We start from the raw sequence: 18,236 nt of genomic DNA on the forward strand, positions 1-18,236 counted from the left end.
TGACATCCCAACACATGCGTCTGGTGACACCTGCTGTGGCACTTGCAACAGTGGCATGATGAGCAGCAGTTCTCCTGTGAGCCCCTGTCCATCCGCCTGTGTGGGACCTCACCTGCACTCTGGCTATGGCCAGTGTCTACACTCACACCTGACATAGTCACCACACTAGCCTATTCCATGTCACCACCTGCCAACTGTCCATCATCTGCGGCCACTGGTGATAGGGTACATGTGAGCATTGGCACTGTGAGTTGGGATGGTGTGGACAACAGTGGGATGCCAACCAATGGCACAGATTCAACCCCTGACAACCCCACCTGTGCCTCACTATTCCTATCATCATTGTCAAAGTCTGGAAAGACACTGATATCAGTTTCCAAGTGGGAGGGACCCAGAACTCCATCTCTACCTGTGAGGGGGAGACAACATATATGCATTAATACCTGCACTTTAAGGTTGGCTGTTACACACATGCACACACACACACACATACACACACACACACACACACACACACACACACACACACACACACACACACACACAGATTTTACAGGTGAGGTGGAACACATCTGTTACTCAGATCTCACATTACCCAAATGGTGACATGCATAACACACAGCCCTCGGCATCAAGCATTCCAGCCAGTTTTATTCCATGTAACTAACAATATAGAGCTCTGGGATGTGTGAGTAGTGTTAGTAGGTGCTGGCCCTTCCCTAGCATAGACTGCACCCATGTACACAGCATTGTTGGTCACCTGTACAGCACAGTGGCAACTACTAGAGAACATACCTCACAACTGTACAGATCCTTGCAGAATGTATATATGTCCGGCTCATATGTTTGCTCTGTTTCTCATAACCCCTGTGTTTGTCTGATACATAACTGGGATAATCTCTGCAATGACATCACTAATTAATGACATACATTTGAGTTTCAGTCCTGTAAACCAGCAGTAAATGTATGGTCACACAAATCCTGTTACACCACCAACCTTCTAAGCTTACAGTGGATATGATAAGTGTACACAATCCTGTAAACATGCCATGTTCTTGTAATATATAAAATGAGAACACAATAATGTATTTAAAAGTATTAGGCACCTTTTATGAGACATATGACCTGCGTAATCCAATTGATAAACAAACAAGTGTGTTACGTGTAAAATATAATGAATGAAATATATACAATATGGTAGTTGCATAAGTGTGCACACCCTTAAAATGGTACTTTGTTGAAGCACCTTGTAGGTGACTTACACCACTCACTCTTCTTGGGAAGGTGTTTATCAGCATGGCACATCTTGACATGGCATTATTTGGCCACTCTTCCTTGCAAAGATCCCACAACTCTGTCAGATTGCAAGGTCAGCTCATGTGCACAGCCCTCATCAGGTCACACTGGGGTTTTTGTTTCTTGGGTTAGGTCTAGACTTTGGCTGGGCCAATCCATAACCATGAGTGTGTTCAGGTAGAACACTCTTATGTAACTTTGGATGTATGCTTTGGGTCTTTATCATGTTGAAGGCTGACACCCCTCCCCATCCTCAGCATTCTTGCAGATGCCTGATGGATCTGGGCCAGATGTGAGTGTTATTTGGAACTGTTCAGAATTCCTACCAACATGACTACAGGCCCAGTTATAGCTTTGGAACAGCATCCCCACAGCAGGCCAATGCCATCAGCATAATTCACCATGGGGATGGAGGTCTTCAGGTAAAGAGAGGTGTTGCTTGTGCACCACATGTACTTTTTGGTATTGTGGCTGTGAGGTGGATCCATAGTCTCATTACACCATAACACATTTTCACACATATGGGCTAGGCTTGTAAAGGCTCCAGGGCCATTAGCCTAGTACACACCTATGAACCTATGCCTTTGGGAGACCTGATGTGCTGTATTGGAAATTTTATCCACCCCTGGATATTTTTTGGTGTGGATAAATGCTTCCATCTTCTGACCCTACCCCATAGGCCAGACTTATGCAGAATACGGGAGATTATTCTCATATGTAGTACACAACACCAGTACTTGCAAGAGATTCCTGCAACTCCCTCAGTGTTGCTGTATGTCTCCTGGCAGCCTCCCTGACCAGCTTTTGACATGCCTTTTCATTAGTTTTGTAGGGACGTCAGGTTCTTTTTAACAGCACTGTTGTCCCATATTCAATACACTTTTTAATGACTGTCTCCACTCTGTTCCATGGTGTATGCAATGATGTGTTAATGTTGTTGTACCCTACTCCTGATACCTTTCAAATATGATGAAAGCAGCAAACAGATCCATTCAGGAATCTTGCATACCTGATATTTGGAAGAAAACATTTATTCTATCACTGCATAAAGGTGGCAATAACCCTGATATTTCAAATTTCTGCCCCATTGCATTCTCTCCCCAATCTCATATGTTCTAGAGAAATGTATCCCTACCCAGCTCCTCAGTCACCTGATACAACACCAAATACTCTCTCCCACTCAACATGGCTTTAGGCCAGGACATAGTACTAAGACATCCCTCATTTCATTCCTTGACACGGCAAACAGAGCACAAGATGCTGGAGACTTAGTCTCAGCATTATTTCTAGATCTTTCAAAGGCATTTGACACCATATCACACTCCGTCTTGCTTAATAAACTTACCAGTCTTGGACTATCTCCCTCTACCATACTATGCTTCACTATCTCAACAACAGGCAGCAATCTATTAAGTGGCTACATGCTTCCTCCCCTTTCATAACCACAAACACAGGCATCTCTCAAGGATCATACTAGGTCCCCTCTTATTCAGCATATTTGTCAATAACTTTCATTCCTCTCTCATCCATAGCACAGTCATCCAATATGCAGTTGACTCAACTATCATCTGCTCTACTAAATCTGCCTCCACTTTACAGTATCTCACCCAAGAAGACTATACTTACAAAGAGACCTGGATGTCCTACAACTATCTTGCTCTCAACCCCAATAAAACAAAACTATTATTTACCCCCACTAAATCCAGCTCTGTGGACAAGTCACTATTCTCCAGTCACTCCCAAAATAACACCATTATTTAAGTTGTCTCCAGCAATAAATTACTAGGAGTCATCATTGATGACAAATTAACATTCGACCTGGACATTTACAATAACATAAAAAAAAACATCAAAAACTAGGATCCCTATACAGGCACAACTATTTTCTCAGTCTCTCTGCTAAAAAGGCTCTGGCCTCTTCCTTCCTGCTTCCTACACTTCTCTATGGTGCTCTTATCCTCACAAAACTACAGTCCTCCTTGTAAGCAAAACTAGACTCTTGTTATAACAAAGTTGCCACATTTGCTACAAATGCAAAACATCTTACCCATCATTGTTCCACTCTGCATCAACTTAATTGGTTAGAATCCCAACACTATCTCACATTCCTACAACTAACTAGAGCCCATAAGCTCATCTACCACCCAGAATCTTGCCCTTCCCTTTCTTCCATTTTGTCCATGTATCATCCAAACCGGCTCCTAAGGTCCAAAAACAAAATGCTACTATCCATTGAGAAAACCAAACTCTCAGCCAGCCAAATGTTGTATTCCTACTATGTATCTAAGGAATGGAGTAATCTGACCCCATCACTCAGAGTAACTAGCAACTTGACATCCTTTAAAAATTCCCTAAAACTGCATCTCTCTTCTAAATGGCTATGCCCCTGTTCCCAAACACACAGCCACAACTCTTAACTTCACCTCCCAGTGCTATACTTCTAACCTTTTACATCACTTTCCATCCTTCTCCCTGTCACTTTCATCAGGCCTATCCAACCTCCCCACTTATACCCCTCTCTATCTTTCACTCTGTACTTAATCTCCTCACAGCTACTCACCTGGAATATATCAGTTTCTTGTGTACTTGGATCCACCCTGTGCATTAATGAAAATAGCATTCAAAACATATTCTCAGAAATTGTCTGTCTTTACTTGTACATATCAATGATTTTATTTTTCTTTATTCCAACACTGTTACCTCTATTACACAAAGTCTTGTAATATAATTGTACTATATGAGTTTTATATGTCATGGATGAAATTATTATATATTAACAATTGTATTTTTCTTTATACACCTTTGCTGCTATTTACCAGTCTCATGCAATGTAACTGTGTTGTACTATCTTGTTTTTCTAAGTGATTTTCACTCTAATTGTATGAATCATTGTGGAGCTTTTCTCACCAGGCCTCCACTGAAGATGGGCTCTTTACAGGCCCACTGGACTTTCCCAGTTAACAAATGCAATAAATAAATAAATATGAGATCCCTTTGCTGCTTTGTAAGCTGTCTGCAAGCCATGGCTGTTGCTGTTGCAGGCAACTGAGGGAATGTCATGAATATCCTACTTGGACAGAAGACTGTTGTTTGGCGTTACTCAGAGTGCCTTTATTTGATGACAGGTGTGTACCCAAGCAGACTGAATGCTGTCAGTAAATCACAAGCTGCTGCAATAAAATATTATTTGAAGGGTGTGCACGTGTACAGTATGCATCCAGCTTATTGAAAGGTTTGTATACACCATATTTGGTGCCCAACAGATTGGTTGGTTTTACAAGTGAGTTGTTCATGTTATAGGTCACATTAAAGTTTGGAAAAGGTGTGGACTGACACATTGTGGTCTCATTTTGTATATATCACAAACACCTGGCATCTTAACAGGGGTGTGTACACTCTTTATATCCACTGTATAAGAGTAATGTTTCACACATGTCCCTACCTTAGGCCATTTGTCCCCCCACTTTGTTGGCCTCTGTCCAGAAGTCTTGCACTGACAGGTTGTGAGGTATGCTACAGTAATGTTACATTCTCTTCAGATAGGCCCCTGTGGTGACCACTGTGATGCAATGCAGTTATCCCCACCACACGTGAGCATGCACATAAAGCAATATGGCTATGAGTGACAGTTGTGTGCATGGTAAATTGCATGCCCTTCACATGCCTGGGGTATTGGTAAATCACAACAGAACAATTCCGTACTCACCAGCTACAGGCTGCTGTCCCACATGCAGACTGGAGAGACCTAGGTAGTTTTGGGAGAGAGGTATTGTCAGCAGAGTCACATGTGGCATTGGTACAGTTTGGCTGCAGCATGTTTGCACATTTACAGTACAACCCCCAATACTACACAATTTGCTGGCCTTCACTATAGATGTGCACTTCTGTGCATTAGAAAACCCCATCCACAACTGCAATCTGACCTGATACATGCATGTAGATACTCTACAGATGCAAGTATGTCTGCTACACTAGTCTAGTAATCTCCACCGGGGCCTTACCTGCGAGCTCCTCGTCCATTGTGTGGGTGCCACCCACCTCCAGCATGTGGGGGTCTGTACCCTGATGTTGTACTGGGATGGGTGCCCCAAGTTTGTCGAGGAGCTCCTTGGTGGGTGTCAGTGGGGCCTGCATGGCTGGGCCCCCACCTGTGGCTCAGCGGTCCCTGGCCACTGCAGCAGCCCTTTGCTGGGCATGGCATATGAGGTTGGTTGCACAATGCCGGACCTGCTCATATGTACATGCGTGCAGGCCAACATCATTTACCCTGTGGACAAGGTTGTCCCACAGGATGGTCCTCTCCCAAAGATGTTGTTGGCTCCAGCCAAACATTATAGCATGGTTCTGTAGTATAACTTCTATGATTATATTTGTCTCAGCCGCTGAGAAAGTTGACCTTCACTGATGTGACATTGCACCTGGAAGACAAAAACAGGGAAAAACATCACAGGACCTCATAGATTTGGCAACAGTATGTACAGAACCTGCATATCTACATTGAATACCAGAAGCCACCACTCACAACCACACCATACCTCTGTAATCTATCAGCACAGTATCAGCTTGCATTGCACTCCTGGTTCTGATGTGTCATATTCCCCTCAATGAGGGCCAGTTAATTGCATGATCCTCTATTCCTCATTCATGTCTGTGTAGAGAGATGAAATTGGCCATCTTCCATGTGGATGGGGTGTGGAGTGTGCCGAGGCTTGGTGTGACTACAGTGTGTAATGGAGCTGGGATCACATGCCTGAGTTCATGTAGGATGTGGACAGGGATGTTATCAGGTCCCATTGATACTTACATTTGTTGCTTTTCAGTAGGCAATATGTACCTGCTCACTGATGATGAGAGGAGGGGTGTGGATGCTGTGCATATCCACCTATAGTGATGCTGAGCCACGGGGGTGATGTTTGCCCGAAACCTATATGCAGCAGGTTGGCTATAGCTATGTTGTGTGTGTATGTGGTCTGCCTGACCACCATTATAGGGTAGGTTGGTTTGTTGCTTTTGAGATTGCAAACATATGGAAGATGGCCTTGTGATTGCCCTTGGTGGATGTCTCCAATTTGTACTCATAGTTAGCCTTACAGTAATCCACCTGTGATCTTATATGCTTGTTCAGACAAAGGCTGACATGATGCCAAGTTGGTGCCTGCTGCTAATTTGCCCTGTACAGCCAATATAGGAGCCAAGTCTGTGGATTGAGTATTGCTGCTATCCATCAAAAGGAACTACTCTACTTTGGTGGAGGCAGGTTTTACAAGTAAGGTATTGCTGAGTCCATACAGCTATGTAGGTGTTCATATAGCTGTTTGTAGTAGGCATGGACATAAAGTCATAACACAGTTAGACACCTCTCCAATTTCAAACTGATAATCATGCTTATTTTAGTACCCATGGCTGTGTCAGGGCAATGCTACAACCAGTAACAGTAGAAATGTCACTCTGTTGGATGCACAGTAACTAAGATTACACATGTGTGCAACATGTACAGCTTATTTAACTGACATTTTGCATCCCATGCCTGTTGTTATGAGGTGGCCAGATACACCTACTCATACTGACATGTGCACAGGAAATACTTGATATACATTTCTGTTCCATGTCAGTATGGCACATGGTATACTCACTCTTGCTGCCCAGTCATCCATCTCAATCCATTAGAGCAGGACATCTGTAGGACGCCACACATACATGATGGGCAATGGGCAAAATTAGTGACACTGTCTTTATATTGCTGTAACACACTTGAGTCATTTAATAGCACAGTAGCCTTTGCATTGACAGACATACCCTGGCAGTATGACTGGTATAGGGACAGAGATAGCTGATATGATAGCCAGAGGAAGGCTAATAAATTGTGTGTGCTAGAGACCATATGGAAGGGGAGTATGGCAGGTCACAATTGTGCTATCATGGTGTGGATGGGAGGAGAAAGGGAGTAGGGGTTATCCTGAAGGAACAGTATGCCAAGAGTATTTTTGGAGTTGGAAATGAGTGTCTGATAGAGTGATGTTTATGAAGATGGAAATTGATGTTGTAATGAGAAATGTTGTTAGTACATATGCTATGCAAGTTGGTTGTATGATGGATAAGAAAAAGAAATGTGAAGTCAATTGAATGATGTGGTGATGACTATACCCAAGGGTGAGTGAGTGGTGATTGCAACAGATTTCAATGGGCATGTTGGTGAAGGAAATAGAGGGGATGAGGAATGATGGGTATGTATGGTGTTAATCAAAGGAATGCAGACGGTGAGATCATAGTGGGTTTTGCAAAAAGGATGGACATGGCTGTGGTGAATATGTACTATAACAAGAGGGAGGAGCATAGGGTAACATACAAGAGTGGAGGAAGATGCACACAGGTGGAATGTATCCAATGTAGGATGGCCAGTTTGAAGGAGATTGGAGACTGTAAAGTGGTAATAGGAGAAAGTCTAGTTAGGCAGCATAGAATGCTGGTCTGTATGATGATGTTGGTGATCAATATGAGGAGGAGTGTGAGGGCAGCACCAATGATCAAATGGTGGGAACTGAAAAGTGTGATTGTGAGGTGGAGTTCAGGGAAGAGTTAAGATAGGCACTGGGTGGCAGTGAAGATTTACCAAATATCTTGGTAAGTACAGTAGAGCTAGTAAGGGAGATGGCTAGAAAGGTGCTTGGTGTGACATGTGGGTGGAGGAAGGAGAACAAGGAGACCTGGTGATGGACTGAGTAAGTACAGGATAGTATACAGAGAAAGAGGCTGGGGAAGAAGGAGTGGGACTGTGAGAGAGATGAGGAAAGTAGACAGGAGTATAAGGAGATGAGGTGCATGGCAAAGAGAGAGGGGTAAAGGCTAAGGATGAGGCATATAAAGAGTTGTATGACAGGTTGGACACTAAGGTGGAATGAAAGGACTTGTACCGATTGACTAGACAGAGTGACTGAGCTAGAAAAGATTTGCAGCAGATAAGGGTGATAAAGGATAATGAGGGAAATGTACTCAAGCATGGAGAGTATGTTCAGCAGATGGACAGAGTACTTTGAGAGGCTGATGAATGAAGAGAATGAGTGAGAGAAGGTTGGATGATGTGGGTATGGTGAATCAGGAAGTGCAATGGCTTACCAAGGAGGAAGTAATGGATAGCTAAGAAGAGGATGAATACTGGAAAGCCTTTTGGTCCACATGACATACCTGTGGAAAAATGGAGATGTTTAGGGGAAATGGCAGTGGTGTTTTTAACCATAATTTTAATGATATCTTGGAAAGTGAGAGGTTGCATGAGGAGTGGAGAGAAAGTGTTTGGGTACCATTTTAAGAGTAAGTTGATGTGCAGAGCTGTAGTAACTACAGAGAGATAACATTGATCAGTCACAATATGAAGTTATGGGAAAGAGTAGTGGAAGCTAAGTTAAGCAGGGAAGTGATGAGCAGTGGTCAGCAGTATGTTTTAATGCCAGGGAAGAGCACTACAGATGTGATGTTTACTCTGAGAGTGTTGATGGAAAAGTACAGAGGAGGTCAGGAGTTGCTTTCTGTCTTTCTGGACTTAGAGAAAGCATATGACAGGGTGCCTAGAGGGGAGTTGTGGTATTGTATGAGGAAGTCATGAGTGGCATAGATATATGTAAGGGTAGTACAGGATATGTACAAGTGTGGTGTGACAGCGGTGAGGTCTGTGGTGGGAGTGATGGATGCATTTAAGGTGGAGGTGGGAAGACATCAGGGATCAGCTGGAAGCCCTTTCTTATTTGCAATGGTGATGGACAGGTTGGCATACAAGATCATACAGGAGTCCCTGTTGACTATGATGTTTGCAGGTGACATTGTGATGTGTATTGAGAGTAGGGAACAGATTTAAGAGACTCTTGAGAGGTGGAGATATGCTCTAGAGAGCAGAGGAATGAAAGGCAGCAAGACTAAGACAGAAAATCTGTGTGTGATAGAGAGGAAGGATAGTGGAATGTTGAGGACGCAGGGGGTAGAGTTGGCAAAGGTGAATGAGTTTAAATGATCGGGATCAACATTTCAGAGTAATGACAGCTGTAGAGGACAGGTGAAGAAGAGAGTACAGGCAGGATGGAGCAGGTAGAGAGTAGTGTCAGGAGTGATTTGTGACAGATGAGTACCAGTAAAAGTGAAAGGGAAGGTCTACAAAAGGGTAGTGAGACCAGCTATGTTATATGCATTGGAAACAGTGGCACTGGGAAAAAGGTAGGAGTCAGAGCTGGATGTGGCAGAGTTACAGATGTTAGGATTTGCACTGGGTGTGATGAGGGTGGACAGGATTAGCAATGTATATATGAGGGTCAGCCCATGTTGGACAGTTTTGAGACAAAGCTAGAGGCAAGATTACATCAGTTTGGACGTGCTGAGGAGGGATGCTAACTATATTGGGAAAAAGATAGTAAGGATGAAGCTGCCAGGCAAGAGAAAAAGAGGAAGGCCTCAGATAAGGTTTCCGGATGTGGTGAGGAAGACATGCAGGTGGTTGGTGTGACAGAGCAAGATGCATGGGACAGGCCGAAATGGCAACAGATGATCAATTGTGACCACCCTTAACAGGAACAGCCAGAAGAAAAAGAAGGAGATGTTGTAATGTCAGTCTTTACAGATTTGCCAATGATTTGCCAGACATAACACAACTCACTGAGTAAATGACTACAAATATGAGGCACACATATGGTCAGTTTGCATAACACTGGACAGTTTAATGGTATGAGCTCAGTATATCACATGGAGTTCAAGACACACGTCTGCAACAGTACTTTACTATGCAAATGCCATGTATAGGTCTCTCACATTTCTGAGACAAAAGTATATCATAGCTGTATTCACAAGTAAGATATGGATATGTACCTTACCCCAGTAGCTGGCCTAGCATTGTCACAGTCAGTATTGTTCAATACACACTCCAGTAGTAGTCATATGTGAGCCATCCTTTCCTGGGGTGACTCAGGGGCCTGACCTATGATCTATTTCACTGCAGACAGACCCAGTTGCTATGACCATAGGTTCTGATCAGCAATATATCAGTACAGCAAGCCTTGTTGAGACATATATGTTAAACTTCCTATTTCTCATTCTTACATACCCCCTACTGCAATCCATTACATGCTTACTTGTTTGACATACCTGTTTTTTTCAAGTGTAGATGGTTATATCCTGCTTGTTTTTCTTTTTTTCCTTTTACTGTTTTTCTCTCTCTCTCTCTCTTTCTCTCTCTCTCTCTCTCTCTCTCTCTCAAGGATGTTGGGTATACATCTGTTTCACACAGGCAGCAGCTTGCCTTTTGTAGGTAATGCTCATGAGCAGCTGATGGCCTGTGCACCAATTGGTGTCCCCCACTTGTTAACTGCATGCAGAAATGCTGTGTTGTTATTCATATAGCCAATTGCATGACAACACACTCCTATAACTGAGTACTTCATGTGGGTGTTGGCCCTTTTCCTTGCCAGTGATGAGGACTTCATGGAGGTGTGTGAACAACAGCATCACAGAGGGTATTTGGAAATACCTCTTATAACCAAAACTGTGGAGACAGGCCAACAAAATAGGGGAGAATGTTCCAGACATAAGGACAGAATGTAAGTATTGCTGTTATACATTTGGATTAATGTTAGTTTAACAGGGTTTGTGTGGACATGGAGTTTTTGTGTGATTTTAACTCTGACAGTGTTATATGTTTGATATAAATCTCAACTGTAGGGCTATCCATAGAATGGCCAGAGTATGGACTCCTATTTTTGATGTGTTCCTCAGACATTTTTTTGTCTTTGGAAAATAAGTAGCATACTCTGGGGATTGCAGTCAGTAACTGCTAACATCTATTTGTGTTTCTGACCTCATATCCCTCAGAAAAGATATGTTACAACTAACCCTATTACACCAACAACTTTCTCAGTTTATAACAGCAATATTTCAAATATGCCCCTGTTTTTTGGCCTCTGTCCTACAATTATATCAGGCTTTGTCCAGATGTCATGCAGTAAGAGATTGATAGGTATGGTATATGATTATTTAGTGCCTACATTTCAGATATCATCCCAGTGATGTATCAGACTGCCAGACATGTTATGTTGAAGAGGCTTTATATATGAGGGGAAAGCCTGGACATTCTGTGGGACTCTGTACAGTTGAGAGGTCTGTGTATTTCTGGCAATTGTTGACAGACTGTCGGGATTGTGCAGCAGTGTAGTGTGTCAATGTTATTTGGCCTGTGTAGGGAGGGGGGGTGGATGTATGTGTTATTGCTCCTTTTCTATCTGCCTGTGCATGCTGCTCCTGATTCTGGTGGTCTGTTGGCTGTATATGGTTGCAGGGACAGACTGAGACATGTCCTATACCACGGTCAGGCATCATACTACACTGTGAATTGGGCCAGTATATGTAGGGATAGTGTGTGAGTGACAAACATGTTAAGATGTTTTTGTTCACACAGTCCTTATACTGTACTTTTCCTTTGGTTTACTGGTATGCCACAGTGACTGTGTTAGAATTGGTTGTGGGTATTTACGTTCACACTGGTGTCTGTTTTTCATTGCTTTTACATCCCTGTAGTCAGTACCTGATACATTTGCCAATATATGTGTCATTTCCCCCTAGAGGATTTGGGTTAGTGTTTTGTCAGTCTGACTGTAGCTTGGACAGTGCTTCGTGACATGCATAGCAGCTAAGTGTAGTTTCCCTAATGTGATATTATGTCCAGATATTTGTAGGATGCACTGTTGCATGGCCCCCATGAGTGTTGTGTATTTCTGATACATCAGTGGGATGAAGTGAGGATTTCAATCACTAACTAGTGAGAAGTAATTGAATGTTGGACTTGTGCTATTTCAATCAATATATGTTAGGACAGACATGAGGGTGTTACTGCAGCAACTGTGTCAGCTTATCTTCTCCAGTATTTCAGATATGTACCTATTTTCATGGCTTTCTCCCCCCACTTTGTCAGGCTTGGTCCTGATTCATTGCACTAAGGGGTTCTGAGCCTACCTCTTGACTGCCTGGATTATTGCAATTTATTGCTCATATTTCTGGTCTGTTCCATAGATTCATTATTTTTATATCCCTGGTAAACCACTGTGATGATCTGAGGATTTCTGACAGTAAATGCTGACATACATTTCAGCTTAAGAACTTACATCCTTCAGAACATTTATGCTGAAACAAAGCTTGTCACTCTGGCAACATTCTACATTTCTAAGAGCAATATTTAAAATATGTCCCTAGTTTGGGCCCATTACCCCCATATGGACAGCCTTTGGCCAGATTTCTTGCACTAAGAGGTTGAGAGGTATGGTTGTGAGGTGTAACTCCACTACATGTTATGAGAGTATATATATGTGTGTGTGTGTGTGTGTGTGTGTGTGTGTGTGTATATATATGGTTTCACTTCATAATCTCAAAATGCTGAAATCTCGCATGTCAACATTTCAAGACCATGAAGCCGAAACCGTACAAAACCGAAATTCACAAACCCAAAACCATAAACCAAAACACACAGCATACACCACACCACACACAAACCACAACACCCACACCACAAAACAAATACACACAAAAAAAACACCAAACATTCAAATACCTACACTACACAAAAGCAGGGGGGCAAGCCTCCATGCAACCCCCACACCCCCTACTTATATATACTAACTCCGAGATCGCACAAACAGTAACAGACAGAACACTCACACCTAGACATTCCACAGTCCCTCGCGTGCACACACACACACACACACACACACACACACACACACACACATCACACATACACAAACACCAACACATCCAATAATCACACAGTCATACGTTAACCTACCTACCCTAACCCACACATACAACTTAAAAACAATCTAACACACACTCAAAATCCCACCCAAAACCCTTAAAAAAACAATCATTTACCTTACACTCTATGCAAATCCATGCACCACATCAAACTACATCCAAGCAAAACACCACACGTCACGTAACGTAAAGCCATAACCACGAATTTGAGATATTCGAATTTGCGATTATGCACTTTCTACATTTTGAAATTCGGCTTTATAGTCTCAAAATGCTGAAATTCGAAATTTCAGCATTTCGAGATTATAAAGTGAAGTATATATATATATATATATATATATATATATATATATATATATATATATATTTATATATTTTATATGTATATCTCTATTTATATTATGTATATATTTTTTCATATATATATATATATATATATATATATATATATATATATATATATATATATATATATATATATATACGCATCTCCATACATATATACATGTGTATATGTATAAATACAAAACCTGACTGATTCTATGGAATATTTTTCCCTACTGTTGAATGACTACACTGCATGATATCAGCAGTCCTTGCAACTTCAATAGTGTAGTGGTACATTGCTTTGACTACGGTATACAGGGCCCTGAGTTTGAGACTTGGCAGGGTCAATTATTTTGTTTCTAGGCAGAACAGTGGCTGATGGAAACAGAGTGATTAAAGCAATTTTAAGCAGTTGTAAGCGGGTTTGCATGGGTTTTCCCAAGGCTAAGTGATGCCAAACTACGGTTAATCCATTTTAGCTTCACTTAGCGATGCTTATTCCCGCTTACCCCCCATGCTAATTTCATAAAAAGAAAAGAAAAATGGGTGATAGGAAAGTAGTGAAAAAAGGGCACACAGAGGGACGTATAGTATGAAAGGTAGCTAGGGATATGCAAGACAGGTGTAGGAAAGGTCCATAGCTATCCATTTCTTCTACAGCAACAGCTGTGAATTTCTACAGAATTTGGAATTGAATTTGGATACTCAAACCCTTGAGAGAGGGGTGAGGACAACAGTAATGTGTTGTCAAGCCAATTGGACCAGATTACATGTGTCCAGTGGACACGTGTGTGAAATGGACAGCTATGTATAGGGCGTAATTTTTTTGTTTTGGAATAGATGCCCTTTTTTGTTTTTTAAGGTGAGAGTGGGATGTTGGTGAAGGATAGCAGATATATTTGGGGAGGTACGTTGGGTAGGAAGACAGACAAGACAGCAGACAGAGATATTATATGACACATGTGGGGGTAAACACCTTGGACAGGGAGCATGGTTGGGAATCAAATGCCATGAGCCCTCAAATGGCTACAGTGGGACTGTGGTCTCCACCCATGGGCAGTCACCACTGCACCTTCACAGCCCCAAAGATGGCTGTGCTGGGGGCTGGACAGGAGGAGCAGGTTGATCCTCAAGATGTGCCAGGAGGCCCACAATCTGAAGCAGCTGTCCACCAAAGTACTTTTGGATTGTGCTATGCACCAAACCTGGGACCTGTCTATGGGTGATGGTCTCCTGTCCCCGCTTGCTCCTAGGGGGGAAGGGCCCCACCCCCTGAGGTGGTTCCACTTGAAGGTGGTGCAGGACCAGCAGACGAGGAGGTCCCGGATTTGGTCCTAGATGTGCTGGGGCCCAGTGCCACAGCCAAATGTGGCAGAACAGGTGGATCCACTGGGATTTGCCTTCCCAGATGTGCTATGGTGTTGAGGTTTTACAAAATATGTTGTTTAGTCATGAACAAAACATTTCAAAATTAGTTTTAACAGCATGCATGGGTGTTCCAAGAGCTTCCTCTTCCTATGCTTGAGGTCAAAGAAATGGTGGCAGACCCAGTTTGAGGGATGCCAGTAGCACTGGTGGGATCATGTGTGAGACAGTCCCATGCCTTCGCTTTGTATTGGGAGCCCTGGTACTGGCTCTGCAGCAGTCTCTCCTCATGTTTTTCACTAGGGTCCAACCATGACCCTAGACTCATGAATGCCCCAGCATTGCACCTGAAAGTGCGATCCCTCTCCTACACCAGCCATAGTGCCTGCAAAGATGAGCTACATCTGGTTATGGCTGTACTGATTTACTGAATTATTTTTTTATTACTAGTCCTATCACACCAGTGATTTTTGGATTGCCAAAAATACATAAGGACATGGAGAATCCACCTATGCACCCAGTTGTGGATGGTAGGCAATCCTTTACCTTTGGGTGCACAAAATATTTGGATGCTAGGTTGAAAAGGTATCTTGAAGGTGAATTACATATTTGCTGCGATTCCTGGACCTTTCTGAAAGCCATTAACAAATTCAAGTTTCATGATAAATATAATTTTCTAATAATTGACGTTAAGGAATTGTATACTGTCATACCCCAGGAAATTGGGCTAGCTTTGGTTAGGGATTTCCTTATGTGTAAAAGAGTTAATGGGAAGGAAACTGACTTATTGGTTTACATTTTGGAATTGGTTTTAACCAATAATTACTTTATGTTCAATTTGGACTTTTACTTGCAGAAAACCGGTGTAGCGATGGGATTCTCCCTGTGGTGCAACATTTGCTAATATAGTTGCAGCGCACTGGGAAAAGGAGTTCTTATTTAAGGATGACCTTTTCAAGTGAAATGTTATTTGGTATACTCGCTACCTGGATGATATTTTTATAATTTGGGAGGGTAATTTGGAGTCGGTGGAAGTCTTTGTTGAACATATGAGTAATTTTACTGATTTTTTGAGATTTACATTTGAATTTAAAACCGATTCCATTTCATATTTGGACATTGAATTATGTAAGGATTTAGTTAATAGAAGATTTGTTTCTAAGATCTTTAGGAAGGCTACTTATTCTATAGACTTCCTGCATTGGTCAAGTGTCCATTCCTATCACCAAAAGAAGGCTGTCGTGAAGGGGCAGATGGTTAAAGCATCAAGAATTGTTACAGATGAAGCTGACAATGTTAGAATGTAATTTATTCAAAAATATGTTTGTTAAAAGGGGTTACCCTCCCCGCTTAATAGATGAAATTTTTGATGAAGTCAGGTTTAAAAGAAGGATTGGGACTTTCAAGCCCCTTTTATGTACTGATTTATTGGTTAGGGATGCTCTGCCTTCTGAGGTAATAGATATGCCTGGTGGTGATATGACCACGGATAATCTTGATGTGAGTTAGTCTAATATTGAGTCTGACGCAAAAGATGAAATTTCACAAAGTGGCTTTATTACTACATTTTCACTTGATGCGGACAACCTAAGATATATTATTAATAAGAATTGGTGTTTTCTTAGGGAGGACACTTTGTTTAATGGAAGGATAAAAGAAAAACATTGAATTGTGTTTAGAAAGGATAATAATTTGAAAAAGATCTTAGAAAGGAACACCAAGGCTGTTACTACTAATGGTAGAATGTCTGTGCGTGTTTTTTTGTCATTTTTGTAAATTTGTGAATGTCACAAATTCATTTAATATGTATGGGAGGACTTATTTTTTAAAGGGCAACTATAACTGTCTTTCTAAAAATGTGGTTTATATGGCAATGGGCCAATTTTGTCCTGCATTTTATATTGGAAGGATGGAAAGATGCCTTAAACAGTGCATTTATGAGCATATATATAATATTAGGAAATTAAATTTGAACAATGCTCTAGCCAGGCACATCAATCTGTATCCATTGCATGCTTTCCTATTTTTTGTGATTGATCAAGTAGTGGGTACAGATAAGGGGGGGTCCTGTGGCCTTAAAATTGGATGAGAGGGAACTAATCTGGCAATTAAGATTTAATGCACATTTTCCCTGGGCTAAATGATAATTTGTCTATTAAATGCATTTTAAGATTGAAATCATGTTTTAGATGAATGTATTTTTATGGTACTTGATTTGTATTCATCTTTTAACTTGATTAAAAATGTTTCTATGATATGAGAATTTTAGGACCAATGAAAATGTTTGGGTTTTGTATTTGTTTAAGAGTTAATTACTTAATTGATTAATTTATTAATTGATGTTTTTGGAGGGATATATAAAGGGTTTGGTGTGATTATTGTTTTGTCTGATGAAGTTTTCTTATGAAGTAAACAAAAGCTCTTACTTTACCTTTGGCTGGTCTGGCGTTTTTTTGGCTTTTTGAGTTTTATTAGTTTGTTTTTTCTTCGGTTTTTATATGGCTGTATTCCGGCCTGCGAGGTTTAAATAGAGACAAATTCCCATCCTTTGCCATCATTGGACCATTTTGAATATGCTAAGCTAAGCTAAGTGACACGCAAACCCGCTTAGCTAAGGCTGGCAGTGCTTAAAGGATTAGATGTTGAGCACTGCTTACCAATGCACAAATCTGCTTAACTGGGTTACTTATTGTTTTACATTTAAGTGATGTTTACACCAGCTTAGCATAGCTGAGCACTACTTAGCATTGCTCATATTTCATTTTACAGAGTATCAGGATTGTGGGATTGATTCATCATTATGACATATTATAATTTTATGTTTACCTACCATGACATCCACCTATGTGCTTTCATTACATTTTTTTATTGTGTGACTATACTGTATGGGGCACTTGTGTTTATATGGGGGTACCACATCTTTTCTAGACTGACACCTCACTTTTGGACCTGATACACTACCCTGGTTGACAAAAAACAGTTGCTACATAATTTAAGCTTACAAAAATAATTTTAACAGTACTTAACCATGGAAAAATAAGTTGGTTGTTGTGGTATTCAAACCATAAATGCCTGCATGTAAAGCTGGGGCTCTAACCACTACATTATCTGAGATACAGCTTGGATATTTCACCTATATATTTGCATCTATCTCCAGTGGGATGTTTAAGCTATGCTAAGCAGAGGGCCATAATGCGCACACCCACTTAGCTCTGCTTAAACATTCTTTAAGCTAGAAAAAATATATATTATTATTATATTATTATGTTATATAAGTGAGTCTTGTGGTGTTCTGACAACTCATTGAGGACTGCAATTATGAAATAATGGCATTCATTTGGTTTTTAGGATTATATCCTTCAGTGACTCCTGTTGATACATATCCTGTTTTCTGTCAACTTTCTAAGTGTGTGAGGGCAATTTTTCAGACGTGTCCCTATTTTATTATTTATTCCCCCCATTATTTGTGC

This window comes from Protopterus annectens, chromosome 1.part0 (assembly GCF_019279795.1).
Source record: "Protopterus annectens isolate FY-2018-M chromosome 1.part0, PAN1.0, whole genome shotgun sequence".
Taxonomy (NCBI): domain Eukaryota; kingdom Metazoa; phylum Chordata; order Ceratodontiformes; family Protopteridae; genus Protopterus; species Protopterus annectens.